We start from the raw sequence: 16,967 nt of genomic DNA, 5'->3' as shown, positions 1-16,967 counted from the left end.
CCTTATAAATAAAGATATTGGGGACCTACAAACACTGGATCCTACCCAGTTCGGCTTTGTTAAGGGCAGATCCTGCCTCTTAAACCTGGTCAATTTCTTTGAAACAGTCACCAAGGCCATTGACAAGGGGAAGGTGGTCCACACAGCCTACCTGGACCTCGCAAAAGCCTTCAATACAATACCCCACTCGGGCATTATAGATAAGCTCACCAGCTTAAATATAAACCCCTATGTCACTAGATGGGTTGCAAACTGGCTCAAGGACAGAACCCACATGGTTAGAATTGCTGGAGCCATGTCAGACTCCAAACCAGTTACAAGTGGCATCCCACAAGGCTCAGTCCTGGGACCTCTCTTGTTCAGTATATATTTCTCAGAGGTACAGGCCAACAATGGAAGGACTGTGGCTGACCAAGTTCGCAGATGACTGCAAACTGGGCACCATAATTGACTCTCCAGCCGACACAAGCATCCTCCAAAAGGGCCTCATAGAAACAGACAACTGGTGCCAGAGCCATGGCCTCAAGCTAAACGCCAAAAAGTGTATAGTCATCCCCTTTGGCAAAAACAAAGTGCCCACAAATTGCCACATAAGTGGTAATCCATTAAGTATGGAAGAAGTAATTAGGGACCTGGGGACCCAGGTTGATAGCAATCTCTCATTTGACAACCACATGGTCAAAGTGGTTAGAAAAACATTTTATATAGCCCACCTAATCATGAAGGGATTCACATCAAGATCAGGGGAGGTCATCGTGCCTCTTTACTCATCCCTCATCAGGCCCATAATTGAGTACAATGCCCCTTTTGGGATGTACCTTACCAGACACCTGCAGCAACTGGAAAGACCCCAAAAGTACCTCAACAAGAGGATCAAAGGGCTCAAACAGATGCCATATGCTGCCCGGTTAAACAAACTCCAGCTCTACTCAGTGGCATACCGCCTGCTCAGAGGCGATCTGTGCCTGATGTATAAAGCCATGTCCAACTCAGAATTAATGGACATGCTGCACCTCAGAAAATCCAAATCTCATCCAGCTACGCGCTCGAGACTTGAACCTCAGCACTGAAATAAATAGGACATGCCGGAGGGACAGATTCATAACCCAGAGGCTCCCTTCACTCTGGAATAAAATCCCAGTCCAGGTTAGGCAGAGTCCCTCACTGACTCTCTTCAAGAGGAATCTTGATGAGTGGATGGGGGATCGTAGGTTTACCCCGGGTATCACTTCTGTGTCACTGTTAGACAGAGGCACAGTATACTAACCTCGAAAAAGGGCATAGCAAAATTAATTTAAAATGGGTGGTGAAAGCCAAACACACTCTGGCTAGGCTTATAAATGCCCTAGGGCAGATAGCCTAGTATGAATCTATGAACCTATGAACCTAAACATCGAATGTTATAATACCGAACCCAAAACAGCGAATGCTGAAAATAGCGAAGCTGCAAAACATCGACTTATTTCCTAGGGAAAGAATTCTGTGGGCTGTTTCTGCCGCTTCGCTATTTTCTCCACTGTGGTGCAAAGGTTAGGGACCGGGTTAAGTAAGTGTGCGAACGGACCAGGTTAAGGTGAGTGTGGAAATGGGACAGTTAGGGACCTTAGGATTAGGGAGCGGGTAAGGCGAGTGTGTGATAGTTAGGGGCCTTAGGGTTAGGGAGCAGGTAAGGTGAGTGTGCGATAGTTACAGACCTTAGGGTTGGGGAGCGGGTAAGCTGAGTGTGCGATAGTTAGGGACCTTAGGGTTAGGGAGCGGGTAAGGTGAGTGTGCGATAGTTACGGACCTTAGGGTTAGGGAGCAGGTAAGGTGAGTGTGCAATAGTTACGGACCTTAGGGTTAGGGTTTGGGTTAAGGTAAGTGGATAGATAGTAGTGTATGTACGGTTTAGTGTAGGGTTAGAAGTAGGATTTTAAGTGTATATGTGTGGATTACTTTTTTTGGTGTGCTTGTGTTGTGTGTGTGTTTCTCGGAACAGCAATTTTTTTCCCTGGGAAAAAATTCGTTGTTCTGAGCTTTCGATTATATCACATTTTGATATTCCAAGTTCGAGCTTATGGTGTTCGATATTTTGGGATTTCGATTATGTGATATAAACCCATTTTAGAAAAACATGCAGCTTTTATTCTATACAACATGACAGTTCAACAGAAATTATTATAACACTTCAGTCATCTAAAGCATACAGGTAGTAGGCTTAGAACTGAAGTTGAATGTATTATGGGATACAAACACTTAAAACTGCACTGTCATTCAATAGTCTTAAACTGGCAATGCCTAGAGTACATACTCACAGTACACAGAACCACTCTAGCAGCTTTATTCCACTTGACATCACAGCATACCTGTTCATCTATCAGCTGACCTGCTGATGATTGAAGTGCATACTGCGCAAAATGGTGGAATTCTGCAATTTAGTTCTTTAGACAGGAGGACCCATTGCATGATAAAAGTCAATAAGAAAACTTGCTGTTTGTCGAGGCCTGCTACAGCAGCTCTAAGAATGTTATAGCAGGAAGACTTTTGTTCCTGTCTTTGAGATAAGAGAGCATTAGTACTGGTTTAGATGCACAATGAGTGCCAAATTATACCAAGAAAAAGAAGGGTTTAAGTTTTACATTTTTTTCAACCATTTCCCTTTTCACTGACTCATTGCAGTATCAGATTTGATAGAAAGAGAAACTGTGGGTTGATGCCCTACAAAAAAAAAGAATGAGTTTTGTGTGTCTTGTCATCATTTGTATGTTGCTTCATTACATTTGCAGTATTAACAGTGTTAGAAATTGTGCTGATGAGATTCACTTTGTTGAGGGAGGTAATCTTTAATAGCATGACAATTTTGCTTCTTCAGTATAATGTTGCTTTATTCAAAATGGAAGATTTAGCACTGCGGCAGAATGTATCAGAAACATATAATTTAAATAGAAATAAAAGTAACCAACTTTATGCCATTAAAGCTTCCTGTCAGTAATGATAGTTTTCCACTTAATCAGCCTTTGTTGATATAATTTTGCATGAGGCATTGCCTGGTGGTGCTATGTTCCTAGTGTTTCTTATATTTAATAGTTTCATATACACTAGAAGTGCCTGAATGATATAATTCCTTTCTTCCACTCTGACTCAACTCCTGTTGTGTTGAACTTCACTAGTCATAATAAAAAATTCAGAAGTGCTTCTAACAATGAATGTATGATGAGACCGCTATGAAACTTGCAAAGAGAGCAGCTTTCACAATGAATTATTTATCATTTTAATAATTCCAGTCTGACATCTTGCTCTTGAAATGAAAGTACTGAATATAGGTGGGAGAGACATAAGGCAATTCATAAGGGTAATCAAAATAATGCTTTTAGTTAATGATAATCTATTGCACATCTCTTAGGAAGGAAAGCTAGCTTACACTGAGGGTGAAGGTATCTTTCTGGATCTAAAAAGCCTAAGTTTCTGTATAAAATTCCCAGTGAAACCAGTCCTGTCATTACAGAGGAATGAGCAAAATTAATTATCTGACAAATATGTCAGTTACTAATATTAGATGCTGAAAGCATTTATCAGTTGTCTGGTCTTGGCTAGTACAGTTGTCCGAAATCTGCTTCATAATGTAGAGATATAAAATGATCCACAGTCATGATGTACAATGTATACTTCAAAAAAGTGAGTGCATTTTTTTTCTAACAGAAGAGATAATGGATCATTAAACAGGTCAAGCAGATAATGCTGATTTAATTAAATTCTGAATACAACTGAATAATGCAGACCTCCCACCCCCAGTCCTATATCACTCACCATAGAAGGTATTTTTAACAGCTGTTGCCATATTTACATGTACAGTTAGGAGTTCCCATTGCCAACACTATCATAATGTCCTGTGGTGAGCTTTCAGTTTCACAGCAGAAGTTTCAGACATCAGACATCTATTTAATATATTTTTAGTTTCCACAAGCTGTAAAGAATGAATGCATCAAACTGTTGTCTCTCTGCTGTTTAATTTTGTCTCTACCAGAAGCAGTTTGCACTACACTGATACAAGGGAAACTAGAAAATGAAAAATGATCCTTGAAATTTTTACAGATGGCTGAACTTCTGGATATATTTTTCTTGAATTACCCTTATCATAAGCAGCTTTATAAAGTAAAATAAAAGTGTTTACTACACAAAAAGGAAAATTGTGTATTTTGTTAACATTCCTTACACAAAATGTTTGACTACTTATGTGAAAAACAGCCTGCATGTATCAAACTTTTTTTTTCATTACAAATGAAAAAAAATCAATTTATGTAAAAAATGACCACAAATGTTCGCTATGTTTCTCACACCAATTAAGTGGAACAGTATTGTGGAAGCTTGTTCTGGAATATTTTGAGAGACAATAATGGATGATCAGACTACAGGGACATGCTGCTGCTACAGTATGGGAGAGTATGTCGGTAAAGGACTAGACATGCATTCTCTGTTAGGAGATGCCTCTCAGCCATTAGCCATCTTTCTTTATACCACTGAGATGGCATCAGAAAAGAGAAATACATAACCAAATGTAATGCTATCAGTTAGAGTAGTAACAGCCCTGATACAGAGGAAATGTGAAGCAAGGTAAAAAGTAACTTGAAACTGTAGAAAACACAATAATACATTATCTTAGACCAGTCTAATACAAAAGCCACTAAATATGCCATCTGTGGGGCCATCTTGCAAGGCATGTTAACTTGCTTTGACAGGGCTATGTGAGCATTGTTAGATTTCTGTTAATTAAATGTTGGCCCCAAAATCTTAGCAAACTCTTCAAAACTAGTTAGCACTCCTCATATACTATCTAGTGGCTTGGACAACCAAACCACACAGTGATCTATGAATCAAGATATTAAAGTGTTTTCTGTAGCTCACAAACAAATGGCACCTACCTTGTATCATACATGTAGAAATTTATCAAATACTGACATGGCGAGTATAAACAGCAGTAGAGAGAAGGGACAGCCCTGTCATGTGCTCTTGCCTAATGCAAGAGATGGGGACAAAATCCCATTCAAAAACACCCATGCCTGTGATCCAAGATAGAGGAGTTTACATTTCCTAATGATCTAGGACATCCCATATGTTCAAGCATGGCCCATAAAAAATTCCAGTATAATATTCTCAAAAGCCCTTTGAAAATCTGCTAAAATGCACAATTTGGTTTATCATAGTGTTGTTCATGCTTCTGGATGTTAAGCCCCAAATATATCAAGTATGGACCTCCTGCTCTGCCCTTGGCAAACCCCTGATGATTTACTGGGACATATCTTGGTAGGATCCTTTCTAAACCTTGGGTCAAAATCTTTGGATAAACTTTCATCACAATCTGCAAGAGGGAGATAGGGCATTTGCTCCCTGCTAGATGTTTGTCTCTACCAGGTTTGGGAATAAAAATGAATATAGCTAGATTTGATTCTACTGAAAACCTATATGTAGTTTCTACATATCCATACAAGGTTTTCAGAGGACGTATCAGAACATCCCCAAGCACCTCACAATGATCTGGATTGAGTCCATCAAGTCCTGGGGCCTTATCCGTTGTGAGCACCATGATCACACTGAAGATCTTACATATCAAGATCTCCTTGGCCAAGAATGTTCCTTTGGCTTGGGATATTTGCTTCACAGAAAGCATATTTAAAAACTACCAGCCCTAATCTAGGGCTTCTGGATAGCGTGATCAATAAGTAGACCCATGCTCCACATAAAAAGCTCATTAATTATCTGAGAGCTGATCACTGAATTTACCAGTTGATTGTGTATGCTAATAATCATAACTTTCTTCACCCTTTACTGACATCTCTTTGACAATATCTTGGGGGAGATTAGCCCTTTCACCCAAAAAGCCCTATATCTCTCCCATTTATCACGGACATTTTGCAATCCATCTGATGTTCATTGGGAAATCATGACCCTAATTTTGTTGTGAATTGTGGCATTCTGGTAGTTGAAGAGCTGTTAGTGACCCACTAGTTTTCTCTCCTCTGCCAGCTACTGCCTATAGCTCGCCTGGATATGAGTGAGCCCTCTGTAACAACAAAAGGACAGGAATGCTTGCCAAAACTGCCTAAGCCACTCTATAATGCTCTGACATCTCTGAGTATCCTTAAGACAAAAGGGATCATATTTTCATACTAAAGTCCTACAATAACCAATATCCAAAGTACACTCCAGAGAGACTAAAGAGTGATCCAAAAAGGGTATCGGGACACAATGAACCACCATCATACCTGGCATCAGACCCGTGGAGATCATGATCAAGTCAATTGTGCTGGCCACTCACCCCCACAACTGATCCATAACAAGTGAAATGAGAAGAGGCTAAATAAAGAACCTTCCATAAATCCACAAATTCAGATTCCTCCATAGCAGTAGATAGCACAATTGCTTTATTGCCATCATCTATAAAAACACGTTTGGCCTCACCCTTCATATAATTATTCCCCCAAACATTGGCAGTTCTGAAGTACTGATATCACTTTTAAAACCAAATAAGCATAGCACAATATTCATAGCAGTCTTATTTATACTTCCAGGTAACAATATCCAAATAGCAGAAGATTTTCTCTGCTGGGTAAGTCACAATATCACTGATAAAAATCATTATTCTGGATGGTTTAAACACCGATTGGCAAGTTACTAACTCAGACTCCCCTACTAACTCTATAAATCTTTATGGTTTCACTCTGCAAATCAGCACCCCCACTAGATTCAATAAAAACAGTATTAGGCATTCTACACTAGTGGGGATCCTGCCCTCTTAGCCACACCATATAAGCAATTCAGGTTGCCTTCCTAATATAATTAGTTGTCATCTTCCAACTTTTATGGTAAGACACCACAGCAATGTAAACAAAACAATCCTATACAACCAAGTATACAGTCTTGCTTCATTTAGCAAGAAAACCTTTGTCTCTCATTTGTCCCACATCAGTTGGACTAAACTTAAGACCTTCTTCTAGATGAAATAGTCATTACTTCAACACAACTTCTTGTAATATTTTCAACAGTCTTGTCCCCGTTCATACCAAAAAAGAAATAAATTCCATCAAACCCTGCACCCTGGTTAACTAAATAAACTAAACAACTTTTGTTACAAAGACATAAAACCTGGAAAATATGTCAGAGGACTAAAACACAAACCAGCTTACAGATATTTAGACAGCTTAGAAACTGTGCTAAAAAGGCAAATTAAATCAGACAAACAATCCAATTAAGCTAGTTTTTAGCATAAATATCAAAACAATCCCAAACTCTTCTGGGTCACAATAAAAAATATAATCCACCCCAACCACATTAGCATAGCTCCACCAAACACAAGCAGCAGTACTGATAGCAGTACTGATAGTATTGTTACTCAGCGGTATATGTCAATGATAACTGTGCTACCTCCTTCACCATACCAATGTATATTGAAAACAGTTCTCCTTATTTCATGTTTGAAATAGTTCCGATGGCTACCACTAAAAGATATATTCAAAATCTAAAACCCACCAGCTTTGCTAATAATAATAATGTGCCAGGTGAATATATTAAAATGGCAGCACATATTCATTGTGATAAACCAGTCAATGACCTAGAACTATGTCCCCTCACTAAAAAAATATTTAACATTTCCCTACACAAAGATTGCAGTTCCATTGAAGTCTCAAATTATAGGCCTATAGCTATCCTAGCTACTCTAGCCAAGGTTCTTGAAAAATGTATCCATCAGCTTCTCAACTACTACAGCAACAGTATTCTTCTTTCTCAAATTCATCATGGTTTCTGTCCCTGCCACAGCACACACTTTCACAGATATACAGATAACTCTTGTCTCTTTTCTTTTCCTAGGCCTATCTAAAGCCTTGGATATATTTTCTTATAAAAAAATTACTTACAACTCTCTTCTATAGGTTTCAGAGCTATTAAATGTGCAACAATCTGTAAAATGGTAAAACAAATACTCATCATTTTTCCCCATCTTTGCTGGTGTTCCTAAAGGATCAGTCCTAGAGTCATTACTGTTTAACATCTTTTTAAATTATCTCCACACTCAAGAGTCCTTCTCATCTATTGAGTTATGGTTATACATTTCCAACCTAATCCTAAATGCAAAGAAAACCAAGATAATTCTGTTCTTATGAAAACAGTACCAAAGCCAAAAGCAAAATTTATCATTACATCAAAAGGCAATGCTACAAAGAAAATAGCATCACAAACGAATTTCCTGGTGTTATTAGATGGGAAAAGGCTAAAATTTGAGTATCGTGTATCAAGCCATTAAAAAAGAACACCAAAAATATGATGCATTTTATCGAGTTAGTCCATATCTCTCAGTATCTGCTAGGGAAACCATAACTTAATCCTATCTCCTCAATTCACTTTCTTATGCAGTCCCCATTCTTGCTACTTGATTGTACTTAAACAGAACCCAGTGAGCCCATAATAAGGACAAGGCACATATAAGAATGTAAAGTCTGATGAGCACTCCTCCTCAACAGCCATTAAGACTCTCCCCCACATCGTACACTCTTTGTTGTCTTCTATACAGTGAAACAGGGAAAAAAACAAAGGAAAAGGAATCCTTCACCAGGAAAACATGGCAAAAGGGAGAATAGAGTAACAAAATAGTTTACCTGGGGCAGACCACTGGAAGAGCTGTGAAACTAAGATACAAATAATAAGATGTGCTACCCTCAAGACTAAAGAACAGACATTTAGTTAAATATAATAAAACATAATAAATGCATATGTTTTTTAAACAGTTCTGCCAAAATCCCTCCTACAGTTGTTTCAAAGACCCCAACACTAATGGTAGTCATTCAAGGAAGACCATTCTTTATTACATAGTGACATTAATGTCCTAGAGGAGAGTCACTGTTCAGTCATATTTCCTCAATCTCATGTACATCCTCTGGTGTAAACTCTATTTTGGACACACTGTCACCACCCTTTCTAGGTGATCTGGTGTGCACAGCAGGTTTATTAGTAGATTGGTCAAAAGCAGTGTGATTTATGTCATTCTCATACAACCACTTTCACACCTCACCTTGGTTCACAGGCTTGACTGGATAGCTAGGACCCACTTCACCCTTTTTGCCCTGAGGACATTAGAGTGGTGTGTTTAGCATTCTTATCTCTTTTTCTTTTCCACTTGACTACCTTCATAAAAGTTTTCCTGTGATTGACTTCCCAATCATGCATAAACGCATCTGCATCACTCAGATCTTGAAATAAAAATTGCTGTGTGTCTCCTTTACTAGTAACATCATGGCCGGGTAATGTAGTGATACACCATATCTCAGCTCTCCACCCATACTTCTCAACTGCTTAGTGCAAAAAGCCTGGACAAAGTAAAAAATAATGGGGGAGGGGGCAAAAAATAAGGACAGATTTTAGCTATTGCTCTTATAAACTTAGAAAGTTGCTAGAATAACATGTTATGCATTAGTATGCATTTCTGAAGAATATGAAGTCTGAAACTCAAGTGCCTTTCATTATTTAGTGACTTCATTCCTCAATGATTTGCCTGATAACCACAAATTTTTTTGATGAACAGACCAAAAATATGAAGCAAAAATCTGGACATTCTGTGAAAATTTGGACAATTTAGACGTACTCCACCCCATTGCAGAAATGATCCCATTGTTTCCTTTTAACAAACAATGAAGTGCTGTAATATGGTACAATACATATAGAGTTGCCAGTTATCTTTTTTTTCAAAAAATGTTTTATTAATTATATGAATAGCAAGACAATTAAAAGATTATACATAACAAGAAGGCATAAATGAACATATAACAATTCATCTAGTGATAACAACCTTCATGAGATTTTGATAAGTTATTTAGAAATAAAACATACACCATATGTACACTATATACAAGTTAGGCAACCTGAGAGAAAAAAAAAATATTTAACATTAACTATTTAATATGTTTAGAACCTTTTCTAACACAACCTTTCTAATAGCTTTTTTTTTGGACTTCCACCTAAGTATCTTTGAGCATCAATAAATTTAAAAGCCATTTTCTGGAAAGTAACCCATTTTAATTTAGAACGATCAATCCAATTTTGTATTATATAAAGTTTTAGTAATGAGCAAATAAAAATGATAACATGAATATCAACTTTTGAAAGATGAATCAATGGAATATGTAGAATAGCAAATTCCCATGTCAACGTGGATTTTGATATCCCATTTTCTGCAGTCTGACTTTCAAAGATGTCCACAATCTGTGAGAAAAATGACAATACCATATAATATGAAGGAGGTCTGCTTGTGGATGAGAACAGCATGAACACGAAGGGGACTTATTTGGGTTAAATTTGTTTAATTTGATTGGGGTAAAGTAGGCATCATTATTAATCATTAATTGTGTGTATGCTAATTTTTTAAAAGGGATAAATTCCTTAGTGTGTCTAATAGCCAGGACTTTCTGAGATTCTGACAATTGGGAATTATAATTCAATCAAACATTAGATAAAAGACAGTTGTGGTCCATCATTAAAGAATTAATTAATTTATATGAGTTTGAGAGCATTTTATCAGATGATGAAAGTATTTTGATAATCGTGTTAAGGTTTTTCAATTGTGAGTCTATGGGGACCAGAGATACAAATTTGTTTTTAATTATTGCTCTTAGTTGTGTAAGAATTGGTGAGTAATTCCAGTTTACTTTCAATAACTTACGCCAGTCAGATAAAGGCAAGTCAAGATATTTCAAAACATCTCCTACTTTTAGATTTTTAATTAAAGGATAGTTTGTTAAGTTCAAAAGTTTATTGTCCAATAATATATTTGGGTTTAGATGAATTGGCTGAACATGGTGCGAGATCTTTTCTAGTTTACACATTTTGAGTAAGGTTTGGAAATCTCTAATCTTTTGTTTAAATACTGTAGATATATTTTTAATAAATAAACTATCCAGAGAGATAAAGGAATAGCTTCAGGATTTAAATTATTAGAAATGACATAATTATACCATAATTTTATCCATAAAGGGTGATTTGGATAAGAAGTGTTATTGAATTTAGAGATAGTAAGAAGTTTATTGGATGAGACAATCAAATAATAGAGATAAAGATTAGGTAAACCCAAACCTCCCTTGTCCTTTGAAAATGCCAATCTAGAATAGGAAATTCTAACAGATTTAGGGAACCATATGAATTTTGCCAAAGCTTTATTTACAGACTCAAAAAAATTTTTGAAATTATCTGATCAGATGATGAGAATTGGTAAAGAAATTTAGGCAGAATATTCATTTTAATAATGGCCACCCTTGAAAGAAATGAAAGGTTTAGATGCTTCCATCTGTCCATATCAGACAATATAGAGTTCCATAATTTATTAATATTATTTTGAAAGGAAGATTTATTATTGTGTTCTAAATTGATTCCTAAATATTTTATATTATAAGTAAACTGAAAATGATCGTCTGGAAACAAAAAAGATTTGTGTGCTAAATGATTTAAGGGAAAAATATGAGTTTTTGTAGAATTTAAAAGATAGTTGGAAACCAAAGAAAAATAATCAATAGAATTCATTATTTTTCTGTAATCAGATAATGGAGTTTGAAAGTAGATTACTAAATCATCCGCAAAGGCAGAGAAATGAATATTAGTATTAAGAATTCTAGGGATGTTATGAAAAGTATTTTGAGTAATAAACAATAGCAAAGGTTCTAAGTAAATGTTGAAAAGAAAAGGGGACAATGGACAACCCTGTCTTGTTCCTTTAGTGATCTTTATCGGAGCAGAAAATTGACCATTAATGTATGAGTTGCCAGTTATCTTTTTTTTCTCAAAAAATTTTTTATTAATTATATGAATAGCAAGACAATTAAAAGATTATACATAACAAGAAGGCATAAATGAACATATAACACTTCATCTAGTGATAACAACCTTCATGAGATTTTGATAAGTTATTTAGAAATAAAACATACACCATATGTACACTATATACAAGTTAGGCAACCTGAGAGGAAAAAAAAAAAAAAAATATTTAACATTAACTATTTAATATGTTTAGAACCTTTTCTAACACAACCTTTCTAATAGCTTTTTTTTGGACTTCTACCTAAGTATCTTTGAGCATCAATAAATTTAAAAGCCATTTTCTGAAAAGTAACCCATTTTAATTTAGAACGATCAATCCAATTTTGTATTATATAAAGTTTTAGTAATGAGCAAATAAAAATGATAACATGAATATCAACTTTTGAAAGATGAATCAATGGAATATGTAGAATAGCAAATTCCACGTCAATGTGGATTTTGATATCCCATTTTCTGCAGTCTGACTTTCAAAGATGTCCACAATCTGTGAGAAAAATGACAATACCATAGAATATGAAGGAGGTCTGCTTGGGGATGAGAACAGCATGAACACGAAGGGGACTTATTTGAGTTAAATTTGTTTAATTTGATTGGGGTAAAGTAGGCATCATTATTAATCATTAATTGTGTGTATGCTAATTTTTAAAAGGGATAAATTCCTTAGTGTGTCTAATAGCCAGGACTTTCTGAGATTCTGACAATTGGGAATTATAATTCAACCAAACATTAGATAAAAGACAGTTGTGGTCCATCATTAAAGAATTAATTAATTTATATGAGTTTGAGAGCATTTTATCAGATGATGAAAGTATTTTGATAATCGTGTTAAGGTTTTTCAATTGTGAGTCTATGGGGACCAGAGATACAAATTTGTTTTTAATTATTGCTCTTAGTTGTGTAAGAATTGGTGAGTAATTCCAGTTTACTTTCAATAACATACACCAGTCAGATAAAGGCAAGTCAAGATATTTCAAAACATCTCCTACTTTTAGATTTTTAATTAAAGGATATTTTCTTAAGTTCAAAAGTTTATTGTCCAATAATATATTTGGGTTTAGATGAATTGGCTGAACATGGTGTGAGATCTTTTCTAGTTTACACATTTTGAGTAAGGTTTGGAAATCTCTAATCTTTTGTTTAAATACTGTAGATATATTTTTAATAAATAAACTATCCAGAGAGATAAAGGGAATAGCTTCAGGATTTAAATTATTAGAAATGACATAATTATACCATAATTTTATCCATAAAGAGTGATTTGGATAAGAAGTGTTATTGAATTTAGAGATAGTAAGAAGTTTATTGGATGAGACAATCAAATAATCGAGATAAAGATTTGGTAAACCCAAACCTCCCTTGTCCTTCGAAAATGCCAATCTAGAATAGGAAATTCTAACAGATTTAGGGAACCATATGAATTTTGCCAAAGCTTTATTTACAGACTCAAACAAATGTTTTGAAACTATCTGATCAGATGATGAGAATTGGTAAAGAAATTTAGGCAGAATATTCATTTTAATAATGGCCACCCTTGAAAGAAATGAAAGGTTTAGATGCTTCCATCTGTCCATATCAGACAATATAGAGTTCCATAATTTATTAATATTATTTTGAAAGGAAGATTTATTATTGTGTTCTAAATTGATTCCTAAATATTTTATATTATAAGTAAACTGAAAATGATCGTCTGGAAACAAAAAAGATTTGTGTGCTAAATGATTTAAGGGAAAAATATGAGTTTTTGTAGAATTTAAAAGATAGTTGGAAACCAAAGAAAAATAATCAATAGAATTCATTATTTTTCTGTAATCAGATAATGGAGTTTGAAAGTAGATTACTAAATCATCAGCAAAAGCAGAGAAATGAATATTAGTATTAAGAATTCTAGGGATGTTATGAAAAGTATTTTGAGTAATAAACAATAGCAAAGGTTCTAAGTAAATGTTGAAAAGAAAAGGGGACAATGGACAACCCTGTCTTGTTCCTTTAGTGATCTTTATCGGAGCAGAAAATTGACCATTAATGTATAGTCTAGTAAACATATTCTTGTATAAAACTTTTAAAAAATTTATAAAGAATAAGGGAATATTAAAACATAACATAGTTTGAAATAGAAAGTTCCAACATACTCTGTCAAAGGCATTTGATGCATCTATAATCAAAGCATATATAGGGTTTGGATTTTTCTTAATGAGATGAAGTATAGTCTCTAAAGATAGAGTATTATCCCAAGCATGTCTCTGAGACATAAAACCTGATTGATCTGAAGAGATAATTGAGGGTAAAATCCGTTTCAATCTGTTAGCCAGAATAGATGACAGAATCTTAATATCCACGTTAATTAAAGAAATGGGTCTATAATTTACTGGGTCAGATTTATCTTTATTATTTTTAGAATTAGAATGGTTTTGGATGTGTTCCAATGAATATCTGAGATATCATTAACTCTTATATGATTGTAAACTTTAAATAGAAAGGGAAGAACTACCAATTTGAAAGTTTTGAAAAATTCTGGAGTAAAACTATCAGGTCCCGGAGATTTACCCAATTTAAGATTATCTATTGAATCCGAGATTTCTTGTACCGATATAGGGGTAGAAAGTAGTTTTTGCTGATTATCATTAAGTTTAGGGAACTGCAAAGAGTCTAAAAAGAGTTTTGAGTGATTATCTTTAACAGAATTAGAAGAACCTGAATATAACTCAGTGTAAAGAGAGGTGAAAAGTTGAATAATCTCTTCATCAGTATTATATAATCTGTTATTTAAGATAAAGATGTAATATTTGGATTTCTGAAGTTAACTTTAATAATTCTCACTAACAATTTAGATGGAACCTGGGCCCACTCTGAATATGAAGCAAGTAGCTTTTGTTCAGCTAAGGAGAGGTTATTTTGGTGAAGCAGAATTAAATCTTTCTGACAATCAAAAATTTGTTTTTCTAAAGTAGCATCATAGTTCAGACTAAGATGATTTTCCAACGAAGAAATTCTTGATTTTAAGAATTCCTCTTTCTTAAAGTATTGCTTTTGAAAAAAGCAGCTTTACTAATAAATAAACCTCTTAATCTTGCTTTACATGCAGCCCATTGTATGTCATAAGGAATGTCTGATGATTCAAGACTATTCACCACTTCATTTAGGATTTCTGAAGCTTGTTTGCAAATATGTTCATTTGACAATAAGTTATTATTTAAGGTCCACTTATTAAACATAGTTTTATTTTTGATATTGGGTTTTATGTTCAATTTTAGTGAAATTCTTGAGTGATCCGAAAAGAATCTGGGTTCTGTAGTAAAGTCCACAATATATTTTGAAATATAATCTGAGATTAGAAAGAAGTCTAATCTGGACCACGAATGATAGCACTTAGAATAATAAGTATATATATCATTCTTGTTTATATTTTTAACAGTGTGGAGGGGATCTATTAAATTATATTCTGTCATCAAATCATTTATAGCCAGAGTAGATTGAAGATTATAGGTGACAGTGGAGCGGGAACGATCAATTACAGGGTTTATAACTGCATTCCAGTCACCACCCACTATAATATGACGATCCATATAGGATGCAAGAATATTGTAAATTTTTAAAATGAACAAATGTTGTGAATTACATGGGCCATATAGATTTAAAATTAATAAGGGTTTGTCCAAACCAGCAATAGAAGCGGTAAATAAGCACCACCTCCCCTCATCATCAAATTTCTCATCAATAATATTCCCAATGAATTTTTGTTTAATGATTATAGCTACACCTCTGGAGTTAGATGAGTCACCTGAAGCTATAATCTTTTTGATCCATTTTTTTTATTCCAATCAATACGTGAAATATGGGTCTCTTGAATAAAACAAATGTTAGCCTGTGATTTAAAGATCATATGAAATAATAGTGACTTTTTCGCTTTATCTTGAATGCCTCTAACATTCCAAGAATCTAAAATTATGTCAACAGGCATATTCTACAAGTATAATCATTATTGATGCTATAAAAGTGAACTCAAGGTGCAAATCCAACACAACATTAAAAAGAAGAAGAAAAAAATAAAAGAAAAACAGTCTTTAAGTATTCAAGCAAGTCATCAAATAACATTTGTTGAAAAAAAAAGAAAAAAGTTTTTTTAAGAACCATGAAATGTATAATAATAACCTTTATCCTAACCCTAGTGCCTACCCACCAATCCCCCTGTGATAAAGGAAGAGCAGAAGAACATGAAAAAAACATTGTAATTATAGATAATAATAGCCTCAAGTTAGAATACAAATTACTCAAAGGAAGCCTAACATAACATAAAGTCCGAGTAATACTACTAAAAATATATACAAAATTAACTAATTTCAAGACGTCCAACATGCTTAATCCCTACTTCTAATACTAATCTAAAGCTCCTATCCTTAAATTGAAATTTATAGTGATTAAATGTATTTCCTCAAGTATTTCAAGAGAAAGAGAAACAAGTAAATAATAAATAAATCACACTCTGCTTAACTAGAACACTCTATCATAAGAAGTAATACAATTAAAACTGAAAGATATGTAAGATAACATATATAAGTATAACAAAACCAACTGGTAACATTATAATATAAGTAAATAAGCATAGCATTACTGAACTAAAGATAATAGTCATGCACTATCTACTGAACCTTCTTTAGTACTTTAGTGATAATTTCATTAATCAACATGACCATTAGTATGATAAAAGCACTAATACCTGTAGAATGAGTATTTAGTTATAGTTCAAATAAAGCAAAAACAACTACCAAGCAACCATATCTCAAAATGAAAACAATTCAGTCTGGAGATGCATCTATTAACTAGATAATAATAGTACAGGAACTATTCAAAATGAAATATTATAAGCTGTAAGGTTTTAACACTAGTTAATATACATGAATAAAGTATAATTATATTATTAAATAGTGACTTAAACAGCATCATATATATTGGACTGAATGTACAACAATGTGCATACATATAATTTTAAATCTACTTTTTGAATATTTTACTAATGACTCTGTTAGGTTATGTAGCCATACTATTCTTCTAAGCTATAGATGTAACATAGCAAAACAGCATGAAAAGACAAGGCTTTTAAAGTAAACATTTTGAACATCTAATTAAAACAGAAACAA

The sequence above is a fragment of the Protopterus annectens genome, chromosome 4.part1 (genome assembly GCF_019279795.1).
Source record: "Protopterus annectens isolate FY-2018-M chromosome 4.part1, PAN1.0, whole genome shotgun sequence".
In the NCBI taxonomy this organism is placed as follows: domain Eukaryota; kingdom Metazoa; phylum Chordata; order Ceratodontiformes; family Protopteridae; genus Protopterus; species Protopterus annectens.
Note: the sequence above shows the minus strand (reverse complement) of the source record.